Below are 25,045 nucleotides of genomic sequence, written 5' to 3'. Positions count from 1 at the left end.
TGTAGAATGTATGCTATAAACCCTGAGATGTCCCCGTTACTGCCAATTCAAGGGAATTGTGACTTCCCTGTGGGAGATACATCGCGAGTATTTCAAGTGTGGGCCTCAAAGGGGATATGTTATCTCTTTCATGTGATAACGGAGCAGGGGACTATTAAGCCATTTCAAGTTTAATGTGAGGAATTTGGTCTGGCCAAAGGTGACATGTTTGCATACGACCAAATTCGCCATTATGTGCAGTCCTTGGATAGTAGGATGCTCACTTCAGAAGTGTGGGAGAGACTGAAGGATATATTGGATTTAGAGGCCCAACTCCGCACACCCCGAAAATACTTTCATGGCATGTTGAGAGATAGAATTGGAAAATATGATTATTCGAAGAAGCACAGAAATGAGTCAAGAGTTAGTCTTAAATTCTGAGACCAGACCAGGTAGGTCATGTCTAATGTCAGTTTATCATCTAACAGACAATGCCAGTTGGTGGGAGTTACATTATAAGTTTGTACTACGATTACAAATTCACCACACAGACATAAGGCGAGCTACTCTGCGAGACAATAGCAACTGCCCAGATGTACAGAGGAGCAAGCCCATTTGGGTCATATGTTTTGGACCTGCAGGAGAATTAAGCCATTTTGGATGGCTCTCACAAGACATGTTTCTACCTTTTGGAAAGCTGTTTGGCGACCATCACCGGAGCAATTGTTTGACATCTTCCACATACAGGGCCCTATACCACGAGGCATGAAAATCTTCCTGAAAAAAACTATGTTGATGGCAAGGAAGGTGATATTGCAGCTGTGGTTAGATCCGACTGGGCCCACGATTGCGCATTGGCGCTCGTCAATGATTCAATTTTGTACTTTGGAACGTTCAGGAATATCAGACCTAACCTCAAAAAAAGGAGATATATTTTGTACCACTTGGGCACCCTTTTGGGACACATTGACTTCATCAGCACGAAGCAAGATTTTGAATTTATAAACTGGACTGAACGCAAAGAGATAGATATGCAATAGCAGGAATAGGCAACTGTTCGGAGGGAGGGGGGGAACGGGAGGGGGGAGGGTGGGAGAGGGAGAAAACATAGTAACATACTTATTTGTTTATTCTGAGACGAGACTAACTGTTAAACATGGTTTTCAAACTTGTAAAATTAATCTGACTATAAATAAAGAGATTTATACTCCTCATTCAGCCTTCAAGTTCCAGACCCACAGTTCGTTTCTTTTCCAGTCCTTCACCCAAGGTCCGTCATACCCTGCACTTGCCAGCTCTACAGGAGGGCGAGTCAGGTGGTCGATTCTTGAGCCAGGCCTTGCACAAAATCTTTAGCAGCCTCCACTGTATCAAAGTACTTTTCTACTCCGTCATGATAGATCCGCAGCTTTGCAGGGTACATCAAGGCGAACCTTTTCTGATGCAGCGTCGCGCACACTGGCGCAAATGCCTTCTGTGCTGCAGCCACCCGTACCGAATAATCTTGAAAGCAAAGCACTCTCTGTTCTTCATAGCGAAGCTCACCTCCGGCTCTTATTGCTTGTAGAATCGCCTGTTTATGCCCGTAATGTAATATTTTTATGATCACTGCACGTGGTCGTGTGGCTCCAGATCTTTTCGGCCCCAGCCTGTGGGCTCTTTCAATCCTCAGCGGCCCTGGTAAGTTGTTAAGTTTCAGTGTTTTCGGAAGCCAGTTCTCCAAAAGACCTCCCAGCTCCGTTTCTTTCAGATGCTCTGGCAAACCTATCAGGCGCAGGTAATTGCACCTGGATCTGTTCTTCAGGTCGTCTAATTTGTTTTCTAACTCCACCACACACTTCTGAAGGGCCTCCGCCGGTCAGTCAGATTCCACCACGCGGTCCTCTAAATCACTGAGCCTCTGCTGCAAATTGTCAAGATCTAGATTAAATCCATTCAGGCGTTCGTGTGCCGACTCGGCGCGGTCAAAAATTGCCTGCAGTTTTTTTATCAAGGGCCGCCTCCACCGCCGCGGTGACCTCCGCGGTTATTTCCACTGTCCAGGCTGAGCACACGCTCGAGTTTGGAGATTGTTGCCCGGCCGCCATCTTGGGCTCTGCTGCTTTAAGCTTTTCCCGCTCTTTCCTTGGCGCTTTTGCAGCCATTCCAACCTCTCGCTCTCCGATGTTCCGTCAACTGCAAGCTCGATCTCTGCACTGCTTTCTGCTTTCAGAGAAAGCACCCTTGTTTCCCTTTTTGGGTCGATTAAAGCGTGCGATGAGGGGGACTGGCAGGAGCTCCGCTCAGACACGTCTTCACTCCTGCATCACACCATGTGACCTTTTTCTCCTGAAATGTTTTTAATGCGTTACTGCAGATCTGTCTGTAAGTTAGAGGAGCAATGCATTATGTATAATATAGTTCACAGCTAGTACAGACACACTTGTCTGTTTGTTTAAAAACTGTTATCATTGATGTAATGTTGCCTGAACCTCTTCTTCTTCTCAGCCTAGCTTGACTGCCTTGCTACCTGATGGCTCTGTCTCATTGGTCTTTATGCTCTTGTTCTTTGGGCTTGAGAGCCCCCATTCTTTTCCCCTTGTTCTAGCTTTGAAACTTTCTCCATCTTGTTTTCTGTCAGTACTTGGCCTGATAAACTCCCTGAAGAGAACTTGGTTTTTTACCTTGTATAATATATCTTATCAATAAGATATAGCATGTTCCAGGCATCCATTTCTGAGCTGTCTCTGCCTGTTCATCTGTTTTCCACCTCAGCAGTAGAATTGTTTTTCCTCAGACTTCTACCTCCAAGCATTGTTTCGGCCCAGAATAATGAAGTCTCTCCAGTAGACCATGCTACAAACTTGAAGAATCTAGACTTAGGAGTGGATATCCCCCCACTTCAACACAGCCTTGGTTTAAATTGGGATTTGAAAAGGGACACCTTCACCTTTCGGGTCTGCATGCAAGAGAAACCGTACACCCGACGAGGCGTCTTGTCTACAGTGAACAGCCTGTATGACCCACCAGGATTTGTGGCACCAATTACTATCCAAGGGAGATCGTTGCTTCGTGAGCTCTCTTCAAGTTCAAATGAATGGGATGCCCCATTGCTGCAAGAAGAAAAACAAGTGTGGAATACATGGAAAAACTCTCTAAAATCAGAGAAAGCTATTGCTGCAGTAGCATACCTGAAAACTATAGATGCCTACAACAGTGTACATATAGGATTCATCTTCAGCAAAGCTAGCCCCGCTGCCCAGTCAGACTGTGCCACGCCTGGAACTATGTGGAGCAGTCCTGGCAGTAGAAATATCCGAACTGATTGTAAGCGAAATGGACATCCATTTAGATTCAGTTAAGTTCTACACAGACAGCAAAGTCATACTCGGTTACATATACAACCAGAGTAAAGATTCCTTGTATATGTGAGCAAACGAGTAGAACGCATCCAGAAATCCACCAGACCTGTCCAATGACACTACATGTCAACCGATCAGAACCAAGCAGATCATGCCACAACAGCTGTCTCAACAAAGCACTTAACGCAAACTACTTGGTTAACTGGGCTGAAATTTCTTATGCAACCAATAAGCAACCCTTTAACTATTGCAAACTCCTTTGAACTGGTGAACCCAGAAGACAATGTCGAAGTTCGCTCGATAGTGACGACCCTCACCACCAGTATCTCAACTAAAAATAACTTGGGGACGCACCGCTTTAACCGATTTTCGCGGTGGGTGATACTGAGGAGAGCCATAGCCCACCTTATCCATATCACACATTCTTTCCAACAAAGACCTGATAGGAAATCGAGTAAGTGTCATCACTGGCACCTCTGCACCAAGCCTTTGTCAGCAGAAGAGTTCGTCCAAGCAGAAAAGCTGGTTCTGCGTTGTGTGCAGCAAGAAACGTTTGCTACAGAGTTCCAATGCCTCAGCAAAGGAAAGAACATTTTGAAAGGCAGCCCACTCTGGAAGCTAAACCCCTTCAAGGATGAGGATGCTTTGTTAAGAGTAGGCGGCCATCTTACCCATGCCAAGATAGACAATAGCGAAAGGAATCCTCTGATCATTCCAGGTCGACATCCTGCATCCGCCCTACTCGTGCACCATTACCATGAGCGAGTCAAGCACCAAGGTCGACACTTTACCGAAGGAGCAATTAGGACCACAGGAATATGGATCGTTGGGGCTAAGCGTTGTATTACTGCAATTTTCCACAGATGCGTCAAGTGCCACAAACTACCAAGACCAAAGAATGGCAGACTTACCACCTGAAAGACTGAGCGTTGACCCACCATTTACTTATGTGGGGCTAGACATCTTTGGGCCATGGTCAGTTATCTCGAGATGGACCAGAGGAGGAAGTGTGAACAGCAAACGGTGGGCCGTTATGTTCACATGCATGAGCATACGTGCTGTCCACAATCGAAGTTATAGAGTCAATGGACACATCAAGCTTCATAAATGCACTCAGAAGGTTCTTTTCAATCCATGGTCCAGCCAAACAGATCCGCTCTGATTGTGGATCCAACTTCGTGAGTGCTTGCAAAGAACTCAAATAAACTCAGAGAAGATCAACACTCCTGCCATCGAAAGATACCTGAGCGATTGCCACTGTACATGGATATTCAACCCTCCCCATGCTTCACATATGGGGGGAGTATGGGAGCGCATGATTGGGATTGCTCCGTCGCATCCTTGATTCTATGCTATCAGAGACAGGGGTTAACTGCCTCACCCATGAGGTTCTAACCCACACTGCTGGCAGAAGTGACCTCCATCATCAATGCAAGACCTTTGAGCCCAGTGTCCTCTGATTCAGAATCGCCTTTGGTCCTGACTCAAGCCACGCTCTTAAACACAATAAACAAGTGTGCCTCCAAACCCGCCTGGAGACTTTGATGAGAAAGATTTATGCAGACGGCAATGGAGACAAGTTCAGAGCCTTGCCAACACCTTCTGGAACCACTGGAGATGAGAGTAACCTCCCGACCCTACAGAGCTGTAACAAATGGCAGACCAGTAAGGCCAACATTCATGAAGGCGACATTGTCTTACTCAAGGACAACCAGACTCAACGCAATGATTGGCCCTTGGCATTAGTCATAAAACTATTCCCAGTAAAGATGGAAATGTCAGAAGATTGAGTCAAAACTGTGAAACAAGGAACAGCAAAGAACTTCAACAGACCCATCACTGAAGTTCTGCTTCTCATACCGCATGAAGAAACGCAAGCACAAAGTGCCAGCGTCCATCCATGATCAGAGACTTAAAGACTCTCTCTCTCTTTTTGTGTTAGTGTTGTTGTTGTTGTTGTCTGTCTCTAATCGCAGGTCCTGAGTGGTGAAGAAGATGGCCCTACAGCTGACGATAGCCTGAATAGAGATAATGGACTTTGCATGTTATTAAGCCTGTTAAATTGTGATAATATTGATAGTGGTATCTACCTATACCAGGCGGGGAGTGTTCTGCCCTTGACAGCCTTGTCTTAGTTATACTAGATTCCTGAAATGTGTTTAATGGTTACTGCAGATCTGTCTATAAGTTAGAGGAGCAATGCATTATGTGTAATATCGTTCATGGCTAGTGCAGACACACTTGTCTGTTGTTTAAAAACTGTTATCATTGATGTAATGTTGCCTGAACCTCTTCTCCTTCTCAGCCTAGCTTGACTGCCTTGCTACCTGAGGCTCTGTCTCATTGGTCTTTATGCTCTTGTTCTTTGGGCTTGGGAGCCCCCTTGATTTTCCCCTTGTTCTAGCTTTGAAACTTTCTCCATCTTGTTTTCTGTCAGTACTTGGCCTGATAACTCCCTGAAGAGAACTTGGTTTTTTACCTTGTATAATATATCTTGTATAATATATCTTGTCAATAAGATATAGCATGTTCCAGGCATTCATTTCTGAGCTGTCCTCTGCCTGTTCATACTGTTTTCCACCTCAGCAGTAGAATTGTTTTTCCTCAGAATTCTACCTCCAAGCATTGTTTCAGCCCAAATAATGAAGTCTCTGTGCTATGAAGCACCCCTTCTGACTGTGAGTACATTGATGTGTTTATGCAATAAAGAAAATATCAGAAAAGAAAGAGGCTTCAGGGTGAGCTGGGTGCCAAGGTTTATGCTTCAGAATATTAAGATTTTGTTAGTTTTCAAGTCTTAAGAGAACTGAATAATAATCAATGTCACCTATTGAACCTGAATCATCTTACAATATTTTTTTGAAGAGACTGAAATTTTTTTATTTGTTGATTGATGTTATTCTCGGTTTATGCATCTCTTCAACCTGAATCTTTACTTGATAATGATGTTATTTGTTGAATTTTTATTTGATTGTTTTTTGCCAAATTTGTATTCAATTTGTTGCTCTTATTGATTGGTTATAAACTGTGATGATCCCCATTGGGGATACAGCGGTATATAAACAATTGGAATTGATTGATTTACACATATAGATTGCATTTACACATGAATACGGCCCGCAAAGCAGATTTAAAAGGGGTATGATTTAGGTGGTCAAAAATATTTTACATTGGTTTTTGCATCTCTTGGGAGGGACACATAAATGTTTATGTTTATATTTATTTATTACTTAATATACTGCCGTTACAAGGGAGGTCAAAGCGGTGTACAATACAAAATCAAGATAATAGAAAGACAAGGAAAGGACTACAAATGGCAATAGAAAAGAACACAAGCATACAGAGCATACACTTAACAGGCAACAGATGGAAGAAAGAGAAAACCAAAACTGAGTACTGAGTTGCTAAGCAGGCACCCGCTGGAGGGATTAATCTACGGAAATATTAAAAGCCAATCTAAAGAACTGTGCTATAAGGAGTGCTTTAAATCAGGGGAGTGATAACTCAGATCTAATGGAAGAGGGGAGGTCGTTTCAGAGTTTAGGGGCAAGGGAAAAAGAAGCAGAACGAGTGGAGGTGTAGTGGGCAAACTTCAGGGAGGGAATAACTAAACGGTGAGCATCAAGGGAGGCAGAGGGAATGGGTAGGAACATAGGGAATGATCACAGAGGAAAGGTAGGATGGAGAAGCCAGAGTGGAGAACTTTGTGAGCAATGACAAGAATCGTGAACAAAGGCCAAAAAGAGATTGATAGCCAGTACAATTCCACAAACAGGAGGGTGATGTGATCACATTTTGAGTTCTGAGAGTCTGTAGACGACACACCTGGGATTGAGGAGGGCCAGCATAAACAGTGTTACAGTCCAATAAGTGAAATTACAAAGACATGGAATAATGTGTGCAAGGAGGGTAAGTCAAGGAGGTTACTGATAGAGTGGAGGCGGTACAACCAAAAAATTTCCTTCTTGACCACCTGGGACACTTGATGTATAAATGATAGGGCAGAGTCAAAGATAACCCCTAAGTAATGGAATGAAGAAACTGGGATTTGTGAGGAATTGAAGAACACCAGGGGAATGGTAGGAGAAGGGTGCGAGCCAGTTATCCAACAGACGGTAATCTTTGAAGTATTGAGGACAAGTTAATGAGCATGGAGCCATTTTGAAATTGTGTGGAGGCCATCTGCAAGGGGCCAAGATTAGATGCTGATTAGAAGGTAGGAAAGATGAGCAGGATATCGTCAGCATAGAAGAAAAAACAGATGTTGGGATCTTGGAGGAGGGTAGCTAAAGGACTAAAAATATTGAAGAGTAGGGGCAAGAGAACAGATTGGACTCTGCAGAAGAGGGGGAAATCTCTAGAGGTCAAGAATTTGGTAGAGACAGAAAAGGACACACAAAGTTCTGCAAAGTGCTCATTTTGGTCAGGGATTGAAATAATGATTGAGGGGGGTAATTGTGCTTAGCCCTTGGTATGTATGTTTTAGCCTTTAAATTATAAACAATTACAGCCCAATATTCAAAATGATTTAACCTGATAGAACAGGCTCATACAAGATTACATTATATGCTATATGTTCATCTTATGAAATGAGAAATGCCAAAGGAATATCGACTAATAAATCATATTGCTATATAACTTCTATTTGTGTTGTCATACATTTCCTAAATCACTTGTTTTTACTGTAGTCAGCATTGTGCCATCTTTATTGCAGCTACAGATGATCATGCTCACTGGTCATTTTTTCTGATGCTTTTTATAGAGATTATTTTTCTTCGTGCCATTACACCTACCTACCCAGTTGTACATAATGCTGACATATATTTGATATAATAGATGGCAACCCAATGGACCTCCTTTGATATCATGAAACGTTACATGGATGGCATGACTGTTGGTATGTAATTTTTATATGCACTGTTATAAATATAAACTATTCAGTGTTAATAATATAAAGGCATGGTTTGTATGGGAAGTGATCGCTGAAAACTCATGCAGAAGGCAATTTTCAAAGGCATGTCCTGCACATACAATAGGTATTTATGTTTAGAAATGTGGCTTTTGATAGTTGCCCAATACATATTTGTTAAGTATACATGAATATGGTGGATAAGTATCTTGGGGATGAAGTTGGGGCAGAGACTATACTTACCCACATGCTTTTGGATTACTTAAAGTTTGCATACAAACTTTCATGGATTTTTTCAAACCAATTTTTCCCTTTGAAAATTGATGTAAGTGTACATGTAAAAAAGTATCTGCAGACTTTAGGCCCCTTTTACTAAAATGCACTAACTCCATTTACCATGTGTTAGATGCAAAAACTAACACACGGTAAGTGCAAAGAGTGGTGTGGAAAAATGCAGGGTGCATATCCAGCAACTGCCCTGAATTTACCACACAAAGCAGACACTTACTGCACAGCCATTCACGTTACATATAGTGGCAGATAGTGTGGGAGCACCCATGCTATCTTCCACTGCATGTTAATGCGGTGTGGGCCCACTCAAAAATAAATGGTTAAAAATAACAAGATTGACACCGGCAGCACAACCCCAACATCTCTCTCTTGATCCCATCCCCCTGAAAAACAGAATCCCTGATACCCCTCGATCCCCTGGTTTCAATCCAACCCCTAAGTAAACAATGACCCTCCCCCCTGAACCTCCTCCCTCCCAGGAAACCTACCTGGGGATTGCCATTGGTAGTCCAGTGACCCAAGTGAGAGCAGTTCCCCTCTGCTCCCACCTGGGACTGCTCTGGATTCTCTAGAATCCAAAATGGCTCCGATGAACCCTAGCAGTAGTCTCACAGTGCTACAGCTAGGGGGTATCATTTATATAAGGAGAAAACCTGCACTAGGTGCTTAACACAGTTTAGTAAAAGGGCTCCTTACTCATAGATGCTTTGTCTGAAAGTTGCCCACATAAAGGTTTTCGGCTACACACCCATCTCCATCAGCACAGAGGTGAAGTTATGGTAATTAAAAGTCAAGGGAATCATGTGATACAACTGCCTGCAGAAGACATGCACTGGTGGAGCTCCGCTAAATCCCCTCTCTAAATCTGCTAAAATCGGCACTTACCTCCATTATTTGGACCTGTGAGCTTAGCTGTAAGGAAGAAATTCTATTACCTAGGAATCTTGCCCCAGTTTTAGAACCAGGACCCCCGGAATGCCCATAAGATTGGTAAAGCAGCCACGAGACAAGAGCTGCTCCCCAGCAGTAAGATGGTGGCAGAGCAAACGGCTTTTACGATTCCTGCTGGAGATTGGGTTCAGGAGATAACCAGATCTGTAATCGACAGCGCTGGCGGATAGCTTAAACAAGCTTCAGTCCACGGTAGACAAACTTAATGAGAAGTTGGATGCAAACTGTCGGAGACTAACAGTGGTGAAACAACGAGTCTCGGCCCAGGAAGATCACAGCGTGTATATGGCGCAGCAAATCGCTGAGCTCCACGGGGCTACTCAATGGAACTTCGGATGAGGGCGGAAGACAAGAAACAGGCAGAGAAGGAACAACTTAACATTTAATTGGCCTGCCAGAGACTGTGCAAGATGCTGACCTGTACCGGATCTTTAGTTCCTGGCTTTCTGAGAGATTAGGGCTGGTGGTGGAGGGAGCACAATACAGCTGCGAAAGGGCCCAACGATTTGGATCCAAGAAACAGGAGAACCGCAGACCTAGATCAGCGATTGCCAGGTACCTAACTGGAGAGAGAAGGAGGCCATTCTAAAAGCGTTCCGGAGAGCCGAGCATGTGGAGTACGAGGGCTCTTAAGTTATTACTGTTTAATGACTATTCCTTCCACGTGGCTGCGCATCGTAAAGTCATGGCGCAATACTGTTTGGATTTGCACAACAAAGGAGTGCAATTTGCTCTGCTGTTCCCTGCAATGTTATGGATATGGCACAACAATCAGATCTTGATTCTGAAGACAGTTGAAGAGGCCAAGGGTTTTCTGGAAAAGTTAAGTAATATCCCAGGAGGGCAGTGATGGGTATACAGCCAAGATTTTATTTTACTGACAGGATATCTGAGGTCTTGAACATATGAGAAGAGGGGGCAGTTCTGCCTTGCTCCAGTTTGTTTTTTGGACCATGGATTGTTTGGCTTTGCAGCCAAGGGGGAGAAGTTCTGCTTTAGATCTATTCTGCCCTTAGTTCTGCGTTTTTTTTGGGGGGGGGGGGGCTGCTCTGAATGGACCTGCAATCAACTGTATGGAACCAGAGGGGAGGACGCAGGACTGCACTATTTGTGGCAGAGGTGGTGATTGATAGGCATCCCGGGAACTTTCAGTGGTTACAATATCAGCAGGATCAGTAAGCTCCTGTAGGAATGTTGTGGATGCGGTCTTGTCACTTGTTGATGCACAGAGTGACCTCTGGAAGAGAAAATGGAGGTGGTTAGTACCTTTTGAGAGAGTATCTTAGGGATGCTTCTAGGAGGGGTGTAAGTGGAGGCTGCATGGTGTTGAGCAGGAATATGAGAGGAGTGATTGTGACAAATGGGGTGGGAGAGGTAGAGGGAAGGGTGGAAGGGGGTGGGAGGGAGCAGTGTGGAAGGGTGTGTATGTATGGGGGAGTGTGTATGGATGTGAGAATATATGTCCAATGTTTTACTGGAATGGAAGGGGGATACCAGATTCCTTTTCTATGGGAGAGTCTGTATAATGGCACGGATGCTGTGGGAACGGATCCAGCTGGGAGGTCTACAACTGTTATATAAAGCAAGAATCTGTTTCTGTTTCTTTCAATTGTCTATTTACATGTCTGATTTAACAGTTATTACTCTCAGTGTTGATGGAATCAAGTCACCTGTTAAACGTACCAGAGTGCTTTCTTGTTTTAAAAATTGAGCGCTGACATCGCATATTTACAAGAGACCACATGGGGAGCACATTAAATTAAAAAGATCTTGGGTGGGGGAAGTTTATATACTCTGCATTCACTGGTAAGCAGAGGGATGTGGCAATTTTACTCCATAAACGCTTGCCGTTTGCCTATATAAGCAAAGTACAAGATAGGGAGGGCAGATTTATCATTGTGCTGAGGGAATTGTGGGGTATGAAGCTGTTGCTTTGCTATATATATGCACCCAATTTATACAACCACAGGTTTATTTTCCCCATGTAGTAACCCAGTTGGTGGATACCCAAAATATAGGATAATTTTTGGGTGGGGATTTTAATATCACTGCTGAACCTAATCTAGATTGCAAGCCCCCTAAGAAGCGCAAAGGGGTTAATTTTTTGGCACAAACCTTTGAGCTTTTAGATGTTTGGAGGGTCTTGCATCCATACAAGCTGGATTATACATTTTACTCATAAGTACATAAGTATTGCCATACTGGGAAAGACCAAAGATCCATCGAGCCCAGCATCCTGTTTCCAACAGTGGCCAATCCAGGTCACAAATACCTGGCACGATCCCAAAAAAGTACAAAACATTTTATACTGCTTACCCCAGAAATAGTGGATTTTCCCCAAGTCCATTTAATAATGGTCTATGGATGTTTCCTTTAGAAAGCTGTCCAAACCTTTTTTAAACTTCGCTAAGCTAACCGCTTTTACCACATTCTCTGGCAACGAATTCCAGAGTTTAATTACACATTGAGTGAAGAAATATTTTCTCTGATTCGTTTTAAATTTACTACATTGTAGCTTCATCGCATTCCCCCTAGTTCTAGTATTTTTGGAAAGCGTGAATAGACGCTTCACATCTACCATTTCTTGTGTAAAAGCACCAATTCACTCAACCACCATGATTCCTCTCTGGAATAATCCAAATCTTAAAATCAATGGGAAGTGCATTGCATGGCCCAATTAGATGGAAGCTAAAATTTGGTATCTACATCAACTCTTGGACAAACATAATGGATACCCTTCTCTAAATTACAAGAAACATATAATCTGCATAAACATTGCCTTTTCCAGTGGATCCAACTAAAACATTGTATTTCTTCTAGCTTTAACATTAATACTTTAAAGGACGATACACCAAGTTATTTAACATTATGTCATCAACTGGATACAAAAAAGAAAACGGCCCTCCATATGGTACAAAATCCTACAAGAACATTCTTCTCATCCTCCAATGGCTTTACAGAACATTTGGAATAGAGAAATCAACTCTCAACTATCAGAAGATCAATGGGAAGAAATTTGGTCATCTCTATACAAATACGTCAAAATCATCAGCTCTTACACAATCGTCATTTTATATATTACATAGAGCTATGTGGACACCATATAAACTATCTAAGATATCAAAAGATGCTTCCAATCGTTGCTGGTCCTGCTGCAACAATATAGGAACCTTAGACCATTTAGAGGGGCATAATCGACCAGAAACGCCCATCTCCATGGGCGTTAATCTCCGAGAACGGGTCTGTGAAGGGGCGGAGTGAACCGTATTTTTTAAAAAAAATAGACGCCCATGTTTTATTCGCCAAGGTGTGAGCTGGGCGTTTTTGCTTTTCACCGATAATGGAAAATGAAATCGCCCAGCTCAAAAACGAATAAATGCAAGGCATTTGTTCGTGGGAGGGGCCAGGATTCATAGTGCACTGGTCCCCCTCACATGCCAGGACACCAAATCGGGCACCCTAGGGGGCACTTTTACAAAACAAAAAAAAGGGAAAAGAGCTCCCAGGTGCATAGCACCCTTCCCTTGGGTGTTGAGCCCCCCAAATCCCCCTCAAAACCCACTGCCCACAAGTCTACACCATTACTATAGCCCTAAGAGGTGAAGGGGGGCACCTACATGTTGGTACAGGGGGTTTGGGGGGGTTGGACGACTAGTAGCATTAAGCAGCACAATTGTAACAGGGGGATGGGCCTGGGTCCACCTGCCTGACGTCCACTGCACCCCTAACAACTGCTCCAGGGACCTGCATACTGCTGCTTGGGAGGAGGGTATGACATTTGAGGGTGAAAGTAAAAAGTTGTGAAACATCATTTGTTGTGGTAGGAGGGGGTTAGTGACCACTGGGGGAGTCAGGGGAGGTCATCCCCGACTCCCTCTGGGGGTCATCTGGTCATTTAGGGCACTTTTTGGGGCCCTATTCGTCAAAAAACAGGGTCCAGGAAAAGTGCCCTAAATTCTAGCCTACAAACGCATCCATTATCGGCGAAGGGCGCCCATCTCTGTTCGCCCGATAACCACGCCCCCAGTTCCGCCTTCACCACGCCTCCGACACTCCCCCGTCAACTTTGTCCGCATCCGCGACGGAGTGCAGTTGAAAGCGTCCAAAGTTCGGCTTTCGATTATGCCGCTTTATTTGTTTTTGTGAGAAGAACGCCCATCTCCCGATTTAGGTCGGAACTTGGGCGTTATTCTCGTTCGATTATAAGCTGGTTAAGATATCATTGCCCATTACTGGATGAATATTGGTCTCAAATAGAGAAAACAATTTCTCTTATACTAAATTTAAAGATTTCTTTAACTTACAAACGATAATAGCAGGAGATTTCGGCATTAACAATACATTATCACCACATATAATTAAACTACTACGTATATTGATTCCAAGTGGCTATAAAATTGATATGTCAAAACTGGAAAGATTTTACAAAGTTAACCTACGAAATGTGGTGGAACTCAGTATGTCTAACAGCTAAATACGAAAAAGTAGCAGCAGAGAAATGTGGTCCTTTATGGCATATAATAAAATTTGGTCTCCGGTGATTAAATATTCATCCAGCTAAGTAATTAATGTACAGGTACTTTACAAACATTGGCATTAATACTATAACATCTGATATGCATGCATACTTCATACGAATATACATATATGTATATATATATATAGTCAGAGTACATTGACCTTTCTGTTAACTGTTATTGTCATTGGTACTAAATTTACAATATGTTATAAAATCAATAAAAAACTGATTGAACTAAAAAAAAAAATTTACTACATTGTAGCTTCATCGCATGCCCCCTAGTCCTAGTATTTTTGGAAAGTGTGAACAGACGCTTCACATCTACCCGTTCAACTCCACTCATTATTTTATAGACCTCTATCATATCTCCCCTCAGCGCCTTTTCTCCAAGCTGAAGAGCCCTAGCCGCTTTAGCCCTTTCCTCATAGGGAAGTTGTCCCATCCCCTTTATCATTTTCATCGCCCTTCTCTGCACCTCTGTTCCAGATCAAGGCCTGAGGTTGCAGCTACCCTTCCATGAGTGTGGCTGCTACTTCCAACTAACCTCCTCTGAGATGAATGAGATGACATGCTTCACTTCTGTATCCCCCTTTCTGGGGTGGATGCTGTTTCATGGTATTCCTGCCTGAGGCCCCTGGCCATGACCACCCTCATACTTACCCTGTTTCTGGGAGTCAGTGGCTGTGCTGGCTTCTGCTTGTCTCTGTGTCTGTCTCTGTCTTAGTTTCTCTCTGGCTCTGTGTGCTGATTGCCTTACTGGACCTCACCTGTGTGGGCTATGCCTCTTCCAAGATGGCTGCCGCCTTCTCTATGCCAGTATCCAAGATGGCTCCTGCTTGTCCTTCCTGTGGGCTCACTTCCTCTGTGTGTCAAGCCTCTGTTTAGAGGCAAGGAACTTCCTGCTTCTGTCCTGCTGGTGGTGACTCATCAGTGAGAGCCTTCATAAGGAAGTGCTGGGCTTGCAGTCAGGGCCTTTGCATGAAGTATGCTCTTAGGCCAGGTCAGGTGCACTACTGCTTAGCCTCTCTCTGGGTTCCAGCCCAGCTTCTTTCTGTGTCTGTGTCTGTTGTCTTTCCGTGGGGGGTCTTCCCTGCCTCTGTTCCTGGCTTACTCTGTGTTTGAGGTGAAGCCTCTGTTCCTGGCTTGCTCTGTGTTTGGGGTGAAGCCTCTGTTCCTGGCTTACTCTGTGTTTGGGGTGAAGCCTCTGTTCCTGGCTTGCTCTGTGTTTGGGGTGTTGCCTCTGTTTCTGGCTTACTCTGTGTTTGGGGTGAAGCCTCTGTCCGTGTTTGTTCTCTGTCTGCATGTGAAGCCTCAGCCTTTGTGAGTTCCCACTAGGTGTGTGGAGCGGCTGTGGCTTCGGACCCTTGGCCTGTTCTTCCTGGTTTACTCTGTTCGCTCTGTTGCCTATCTTGAACCCTGCTTGTATATCCTGAATGTATATCCTGAATCCTGCCTTGCCTAGTCTGTGTGCTTACCCTGCTTGTATTTCCTGTGTGTATATCCTGAATCCTGTCTCTCTGTCTAGCTAGTGTTTATTGCCAGGGCGTGGTCCCTGTTTCCTGCTGCTTCCTAGCTAGTGGGTTTACCCGCTTGGTATTCCCTGATCCCCAGTCTGCCTTGCTGGCATGTTGCCCTAGTCTTCGCTCCTGCTAGCCTTCGTATGTCTTGTCTCCTTGGTCTGCCTTCTGGTTCTTGCTAGTGGCGGTGCAGCAGTTCCCTGTCTGAGTTTAGTTCCTAGTCTAGTCGCCCTTGTGTTTCCTAGACCCGGGGTGGGTCCTCTGGTTCTCCAGTTCCGGCCCTGTCCTACAAGTCCTGCCGGCCACCTGCACGCTAGAGCTCAACTCTAGCGGAACGGTGGCCAAGCACAGGTGAAGCGGATCCTGTCCTGCCGGTTCCAGTTGCCTACTTCTGATCCTGAGTTCCAGTCCTGTTCTTCCGTATATCCGGTTCCAAGATGGTCTTGCCTGCCTCTGCCGCTCCTCGGCAGGGGCCCAAGGGCTCACGATTCCCAGTGCGGCCCCGAGGACCTGACAGCATACCAAGGGCCTCGAGAACGCGACACCCTGCTCTTAATGGATGTCATAGCATGATTTTAAAGTAATGTAAAGAAATAGTACTTCCCCCCCAAAAAAAAAAAACACAACAAAAAAGGTCATCCAACCAAAGTCACAACTCAAACTGCAAACATGCTGCTGAGGAATGAGTGTGCCCTGCCAACACATCCTGTGTACTCTGTGTCAGAGTACACAGGATTCCAGGGTTCCCTGTCATGTCATCTCATGCATCTCACATCCCAGGCATATAACCCAGGGCTCACCACTGACCACTCAGATGCACATAATGTCTATGCAAGATTAGATTACCTCTTGTTGGATGAGTCTTTATTTTCTAGAGCACAAAACGTTGAGATCCATTCCTCTACGGTTTCTGACCATGCTCCGTTGGCCTATCTTTGACCCTTACTTCTAAACAGCCTGAATCTTCTTGGCGCTTGGCACCTCACCTCTATACTGACCAGAAGTTTAGAATTTTTTTACGTGCCAGGTGGCTTGATTATTGCACCAATAATGCTGTTCCTGAGGTTGGGATCCATCGGGTTTTGGAATGCATCCATGGCAGTGTTACGATGTCATATCATTTCGTATGTGTCATATCAAAAATGCAAGCTTGAGAGGGAACTGCTTCAGTTTATCACTCAACTACAGGCCTTTAGGAGGACCCATCTCCAGAATTTGGACCCTTCTTCAAAAGAGGCCTATCAGGTTATCAGGCAGAAAAACAACCTTGACCAGGACAAACTTGAAAGTTACAGGCCAGTATCCAACATCCCGTTTCTAGGGAAACTCATAGAACAAATAGTCTGTGTTCAACTTAATGAATGGCTAGAAAAGATTAACTGGCTAGATCCATGTCAATCTGGATTCAGACCTGGTTATGGAACAGAAACAGTCCTCGTATCCCTGCTAGATGATCTTCACAGAAACCGAGACAAGGGATTTGCCTCGATGTTAGTGCAGCTTTTGACACTGTGGTTCATGATTTCTTGTTAGCACGACTGACAGAAACAGGTATCAATGGAACAGTACTTGCCTGGTTCAGATCCTATCTATCAGACAGGCAACAATCCATAATGATTGGCAGCAACTCATCACCACCATGGACAATGACCTGCAGGGTACCACAAGGATCGATACTGTCATCCTATTCTGTTCAATATCTACCTCAAGTCACTAGCTGAGCTGATTTGGTCAATGGACACTCAGTTCTACATCTATGTGGATGATGTGCAGCTACTCATACCCATTGAACCTGACTTACCTACAACCTTGAATAAACTGATCACTTGTCTACATCATTCAAGAATGGGCCTAAACACAACAAACTTTGCCTGAACCCAAGTAAAACCGAGCTTCTCTGGGTCACTAACACAAGTGGATACATACCTGACATCAAAATCCCTTTTGGGAAGTACGAACTCCCCCTCAAATCACAAGTCAGGAACCTTGGAATCAGGGCCGTGCCTAGGGTCTCTGGTGCCCCCCTGCAGACTATCAGTTGTTGGCGCCCCCCCCCCCCCCGGGCTAGCATAAATACCATAAATAAGTAAATAAATATAAACTTTTAAGGTTGAGCACCTGATTGTCAAAGTGGACATATTCCAAACACTATAATGAAAATAAATGATTTTTTTTTCTACCTTTGTTGTCTGGTGACTTTGTTTTTCTGAAACCAGGCAGAATAATACAGATCCTCGATCCTCTAACAAAGCTTCAGAGCTGTAGCATTCAAACTCATGCTGAAACAAGCCAAAGTAATTGTAGCACTGCCTTACACATTGTTGAAGGTCCCGGAAGGAGTTTTGGAGCTGTACCTTTGAAATTCATGCTGAGGGAAGCCAAAGTAATGCTGACATGACTCACACAGTGTTGAAGCTCCGCTATGGTGTTTTGGAGCTGTAGCATTGAAATTCTCACTGAAGCAAACCAAGGCACCGCAGAAATGCTCTAAACAGTGTTGAGATTCATGCTGAAGGAAGCCAAAGTAATTGTAGCACTGCCTTACACATTGTTGAAGGTCCCGGAAGGAGTTTTGGAGCTGTACCTTTGAAATTCATGCCGAACCCAGCCAAATCAATGCAAAAATGCCTGACACAGTATTGACGCTCCCCAAGGGAGTTTCAGAGCTGTAGTGTTGGTATTGAGGCTGAAGCAAGCCGAGAAAATGCAGAAATGATCTGCACGTTTTTGAAGTTCCTTGATGGAGTTCTGAAATTCTACAAGTGAACCATATGCTGAGGCAACTCAAAGCAATGTACAAACGTCTCCACCTCGCGTCTGTCTGGCTGCTTGTAAAACAAGTAAATCTCTTCTCGTCATCATCGGGCCTCACTGTGCCCCGCCCTCGTGGAAATAGGAAGTTACCTCAGAGGAGGGCGGGACACAGTGAGACCCGACGATGACGAGGAGAAGAGATTTACTTGTTTTACAAGCAGCCGGGCAGACGCGAGGCGCTGCCTGCAACTCGCCTTCAGAAAAGTTTTTTTAAAGGTAGGTGAGAGGCGGGACAGCACCGCAGCGGCACCCTTGAAGGCAGGCACCCCCCTGTGGTGCTTACCCCGCTTACCGTGTTGGCACAGCCCTGCTTGGAATACAGTTAGATTCAACACTTACTCTGATTCCCCAAATCCAAGCAACATAAGTACATAAGTAATGCCATACTGGGAAAAGACCAAGGGTCCATCGAGCCCAGCATCTTGTCCACGACAGCAGCCAATCCAGGCCAAGGGCACCTGGCAAGCTTCCCAAACGTACAAACATTCTATACATGTTATTCCTGGGATTTTGGATTTTTCCAAGTCCGTTTAGTAGCGGTTTATGGACTTGTCCTTTAGGAAACCGTCCAACCCCTTTTTAAACTCTGCTAAGCTAACCGCCTTCACCACATTTTCCGGCAATGAATTCCAGAGTTTAATTACACGTTGGGTGAAGAAAAAGTTTCTACGATTTGTTTTAAATTTACTACACTGTAGTTTAATCGCATGCCCCCTAGTCCTAGTATTTTTGGAAAGCGTGAACAGACGCTTCACATCCACATGTTCCACTCCATTCATTATTTTATATACCTCTATCATGTCTCCCCTCAGCCGTCTCTTCTCCAAGCTGAATAGCCCTAGCCTCCTTAGTCTTTCTTCATAGGGAAGTCGTCCCATCCCCGCTATCATTTTAGTCGCCCTTCGCTGCACCTTTTTCAATTCTACTATATCTTTCTTGAGATGCGGCGACCAGAATTGAACACAACCTTCAAGAGCTGCTTCTACTATTTGCAGGACTTTTTTTGAGGGGGTATTTGGGGGTACTGAGTACCGGCACCTTTTCCAATGTCTGCTAAAATTGACCCATGAACCCCAAGTTTTAATGAAAGAGCTCAGGCTCTATACACCAATTCTGCCTTGTCATAGATTCTGAGACCATGCAGGTCTTTTTCTGCTGTCATCTACTATGTTACTATGTTACTATGAGACTGGTTGCAGGGGGCCTGTCTATTGTTGGGTGGATCCCTCAGTGATCATCCTACTCCTGAAGGGTGGCCTAGCATTTGAGTACCGGCACCTTTTTTGCTAGAAAAAACGTTCTGACTATTTGCGAAAGCTACCCTGCCTCTCTCCTTACATCGAGAAGGTAAATCTTATCCCAGTTGTGCATGCCATGGTAACATCAAGACTGGATTACTGCAATGCACTATACAATGGTCTGACTACAAAGGGCCTGCACCAGCCCCAGTTGATTCAGAATGCAGCTGCAAGACTCATAGAAGGTTGCAAGCGACGTGACCACATCACACCATTTTTGCAAAAACTTCATTGGCTACCATTACAATACAGGGCTAAATTTAAAACTCTATGTCTGATCTTCAAGGCCCTGAAAGGAAATGGCCCCTAGTATCTGAAGAGTAGGATGAAACTAAGGTCCTCCCAAGGACTTTCACTAACTACACCCTCTCCAAAAGACATTACACGATGTGATACCCACAAGCGAGCCTTCTCCGGAGTAGCCCGCACACTCTGGAATGCATTGCCTGAAAGGCTCCGCTTAACACAAGACTACCTCTACTTCAGGAAGCAGGTGAAAGCTTGGCTCTTCAACCAGGCCTTTAATGGAAGAAGTAACTAACTTGTTCTTCTAACTCACACAGACAAGGATTGACTCGGGCTGCACATACTGCAGTGGGACATGTTTATTCACTCCTACCCTAGCTGAGATAATATTTAACCATCTTTCTGACCTCACATGCAACTTTCTTCAAATCAATCACCTTACTTTCTAAGTCTTTCTACTTTCTTACTCATCTATATGTTACAACTTTGCCTTACCCTTCACTACCAATTATAATGTTCTAGTACATATTGTGTTGTCATTGCAAGTAGTATTGTTGTTCGAATATTTTTACTGCTCTAATTGCCTATTGCTCATGTTTGATCTATTCTTACTGTACACCACCTTGAGTGAATTCCTTCAAAAAAGCGGTAAATAAATCCTAATAAATAAATAAATAAAATAGAAACTCTCCAATCATTGTATTATCAGCGCTACCAGCTTCACAGGTGGGGGGGAGGGGGGAATACAGGCATGCTTCTTGCTAATTTATTTAGGCTCCCCAAGAAGAAGCAGCTAATCATCACTTTGAAGGATGGGGCTAGACAGAAATATGACCAGGAGGTGCAAATAATGGACCAGTTTGTCCAATACTATAAACGGTTGTATGAGCATCGCGACTTTAACCAGGAGGACAGGGATCATTTTTTCTAGGGGTTGGCAATCCCTCAGATCAATTGCAGGGAAAAAAGATGGTGATATGAGTATACTACCGTCCGCCTGGCCAGGACGAGAGGACGGACGCAGCAATGTCAAAGGAAATTAGGGAAGCGAATAAATTGGGCAATGTAATATTAATGGGTGATTTCAATTATCCACATATAGACTGGATTAATGTAACATCGGTACATGCTAGGGAGGTGAAATGTCTTGATGAAATCAAGGACAGCTTCATGGAACAGCTGGTTCAAGAGCCCACAAGAGAAGGAAAAATACTAGACTTAGTCATTACTGGAGCTCATGATCTGGTGCGGGGGGTAACGGTGCGAGGGCCGCTTGATAACAGTGATCATAATATGATCAGTTTTGATATTGGCATTGAAGTAAGTGAACTTAGGAAATCAAATGCACTAGCGTTTAACTTTAGAAAAGGTGATTACGACAACATGAGAAAAATGGTGAAAAAAAGACTGAAAGGTGCAGCTCACAGGGTGAAAAACTTGCATCAGGCATGGATGCTGTTTAAAAACACCATCCTGGAAGTACAGGACAAATATATTCCGCGTATTAGAAAAAGGGGAAAAAAGACCAAACGTCAGCTGGCGTGGCTAAACAGTACGGTAAAGGAAGTCATTAGAACCAAAAAAAACAATCATTCAGAAAGTGGAGAAGAGAACCGACTGAAGGTAACAAGATAAAACATAAGGAATGCCAAGCCAAATGCAAAGTGGAGATAAGGATTGCAAAAAAGGACTTTGAGAATAAGTTAGCGTTAGAAGCGAAAATACATAGTAAAATTTTTTTTAGATACATTAAAAGCAGGAAGCCGGCTAAAGAATCGGTTGAGCCGCTGGATGAAAATGGTGTTAAAGGGGCGATCAGGGAAGACTGAGCCGTAGTGGAGAAATTAAATGAATTCTTTGCTTCGGTCTTCACCGAGGAGGATTTGGGAGGGACACCGGTGCCGGAAAGCATATTTGAAGCAGGCAAGTCGGAGAAACTAAACGAATTCTCTGTAAACTTGGAGGATGTAATGGGTCAGTTCTGCAAACTGAAGAGTAGTAAATCACCAGGCCCTGATGGCATTCATCCCAAAGTATTAATAGAACTGAAAAATGAACTTGTAGAGCTACTGTTAGTAATATGCAATCTATCCCTAAAATTGAGTGTGGTACTGGAAGACTGGAGGGTAGCCAATGTTACGCCGATTTTTTAAAAAGGTTCCAGAGGAGATCCGGGAAATTATAGACCAGTGAGTCTGACGTCGGTACCGGGCAAAATGGTAGAGGCTATTATCAAGAATAAAATTACAGAGCACATACAAAAGCGTGGGCTGATGAGACAAAGTCAGCACGGATTTAGTGAAGGGAAGTCTTGCCTCACCAATCTACTGCATTTTTTTGAGGGGGTGAACAAATATGTGGACAATGGGGAGCCGGTGGAGATTTTCAGAAGGCGTTTGACAAAGTGCCTCATGAAAGACTCCTGAGGAAACTGGAGAGTCATGGGATCGGAAGTAGGGTATTACTATGGATTAAGAGCTGGTTGAAAGATAGGAAACAAAGAGTAGGGTTGAATGGTCAGTATTCTCAGTGGAGAAGGGTAGTTAGTGGGGTCCCGCAGGGGTCTGTGTTGGGACCGCTGCTTTTTAACATATTTATAAATGACCTAGAGATGGGAGTAACTAGTGAGGTAATTAAATTTGCAGATGACACAAAATTATTCGGGTTGTCAAGTCGCAGGAGGAGTGAAAGATTACAGGAGGACCTCGCGAGACTGGGGGATTGGGCGTGCAAGTGGCAGATGAAGTTCAATGTTGACCAGTGCAAAGTAATGCATGTGGGTAAGAGGAACCCAAATTACAGCTATGTCATGTAAGGTTCCGCGTGAGGAGTTACGGACCTAGAAAGGGATCTGGGATTCATCGTGGATAAGATGTTAAAAACTGCTCAGTGTGCTGCGGCGGCTAAGAAAGCGCACAGAATGTTGAGTATTATTAGGAAAGGGATGGAAAACAAACATGAGGATGTTATAATGCTGTTGTATTGCTCCATGGTGCGACCGCACCTCGAGTATTTTGTCCAATTCTGGTCGCCGCATCTCAAAAAAGATATAAGGGAATTAGAAAAGGCGCAGAGAAGGGCGACGAAAATGATAAAGGGAATGGAACAACTTCCCTATGAGGAAAGGCTGAGAAGGTTAGGGCTCTTCAGCTTGGAGAAAAGGCAGCTGAGGGGTGATATGATAGAAGTCTACAAGATAATGAGTGGAGTAGAGCGGACAGATGTGAAGCGTTTGTTTACACTTTCAAACAACAACAAAACCAGGGGACACAAGATGAAGCTAGAATATGGTAGATTTAAAACAAATAGGAGAAAGTTTTTCTTTACTCAGCGTGTAGTTAGACTCTGGAACTCGTTGCCAGAGAATGTAGTGACAGCAGCTGGCCTTACGGAATTTAAAGGGGGTTTGGACAGATTCCTGAGGGAAAGTTCATTGAACATTATTAATTTTTGTTTGAGGGTGGAGGTGGGGTGGGGTTTGCCGGGTTCTTGAAGCCTGGATTGGCCGCTGTCGGAGACAGGATGCTGGGCTTGATGGACCCTTGGTCTTTTCCCAGTATGGCAGTGCTTTTGTACTTATGCACTTATGAATGCCTCCTTCATGGAAGCAGAGCTGCTTACCAGTATCAAAGTCCTAAAACTTACAAAGGTGCCAGGACTTGATGGATTCAGGCCCAAGTATTATAAAATCATTCAGCATCTGATAACTGAACCTTTATGCACCATGTGCAATGATTTGGCAGAAGAGAGGTCCGGAGTACGGGACAACCTGGCTCATGTGATATTGCCTCTTAAGCTGGGCAAGGACCCTGAGCAAGCTGGGTCTTATAGGCCCATTTCCTTCTTAAACCAGGATATAAAATTACTACTACTACTACTACTATTTAACATTTCTAAAGCGCTACTAGGGTTACGCAGCGCTGTACAATTTAACAAAGAAAGACAGTCCCTGCTCAAAGAACTTACAATCTAAAGTTGTTGGCCGCAACCATGGTAAGGAGACTTACCAGCTTATTTTCGAAAGAGAAAGACGCCCATATTTCGACCCAAATCGGGAGGTGGGCGTCCGTTTCCCGTGGGCGCCCAAATTGGTATAATTGAAACCCGATTTTTGGCATCCTCAACCGCAGTCCGTCACGGAAACAAACAAAGATCATGGGGGCGTGTCGGAGGCGTGGCGAAGGCGGGGCTGGGGCGTGGTTATTGGCCGAGGAGAGATGGGCGTCTTTAGCTGATAATCGAAACAAGACGGGCGTTTTTGACGAGAATTTGGTCCGCTTTATTTGGACCCTTTTTTTCAGGTCCAAGTCCAAAAAAAGTGCCCTAACTGACCAGATGACCACCGGAGGGAATCGGGGATGACCTCCCCTGACTCCCCCAGTGGTCACTAACCCCCTCCCACCAAAAAAAACCCACTTTAAAAACATTTTTTCCCAGCCTGTATGCCAGCCTCAAATGCCGTACCTACCTCCATGACAGCAGAATGTGTTCTATCCTCTGACAGGCTTTCCATGGTTCTGACAAAGTGCCGCACGAAAGACTCCTGAAGAAATTGCAGAGTCATGGAATCGGAGGTAGGGTATTATTATGGATTAAGAACTGGTTGAAAGATAGGAAGCAGAGAGTAGGATTGCGTGGCCAGTATTCTCAGTGGAGGAGGGTAGTTAGTGGGGTCCCGCAGGGGTCTGTGCTGGGTCCGTTGCTTTTTAATGTATTTATAAATGACCTAGAGATAGGAATAACTAGTGAGGTAATTAAATTCGCCGATGACACAAAATTATTCAGGGTCGTCAAGTCGCAGGAGGAATGTGAACGATTACAGGAGGACCTTGCGAGACTGGGAGATTGGGCGTGCAAGTGGCAGATGAAGTTCAATGTTGACAAGTGCAAAGTGATGCATGTGGGTAAGAGGAACCCGAATTATAGCTACGTCTTGCAAGGTTCCGCGTTAGGAGTTACGGATCAAGAAAGGGATCTGGGTGTCGTCGTCGATGATACGCTGAAACCTTCTGCTCAATGTGCTGCTGCGGCTAGGAAAGCGAATAGAATGTTGGGTGTTATTAGGAAGGGTATGGAGTCCAGGTGTGCGGATGTTATAATGCCGTTGTATCGCTCCATGGTGCGACCGCACCTGGAGTATTGTGTTCAGTACTGGTCTCCGTATCTCAAAAAAGATATAG

General features: G+C 44.3%; 1 protein-coding gene across 4 annotated transcripts in view; it reads left to right on the top strand.

Moving 5' to 3' along the window:
* The window catches only part of FBLN1 (fibulin 1), a 1,130,965-nt gene that overhangs the window by 999,189 nt on the left and 106,731 nt on the right, over positions 1-25,045 (top strand). For 3 of the 4 annotated variants that reach the window (XR_003943425.1, XR_003943426.1, XR_003943427.1), the window contains exon 16: positions 8,083-8,217. The gene's annotated coding sequence lies outside the window, so the exon portion shown is untranslated. Of the gene's footprint in view, positions 1-8,082; positions 8,218-12,291; positions 12,351-25,045 lie in introns of those variants that run through there. The other variant, XR_003943428.1, reaches the window with a different exon arrangement.

Source organism: Microcaecilia unicolor, chromosome 9 (assembly GCF_901765095.1).
Source record: "Microcaecilia unicolor chromosome 9, aMicUni1.1, whole genome shotgun sequence".
NCBI lineage: Eukaryota > Metazoa > Chordata > Amphibia > Gymnophiona > Siphonopidae > Microcaecilia > Microcaecilia unicolor.
The sequence above is the reverse complement of the archived record's forward strand: the minus strand, read 5'-3'. Positions and strand labels throughout refer to the sequence as shown.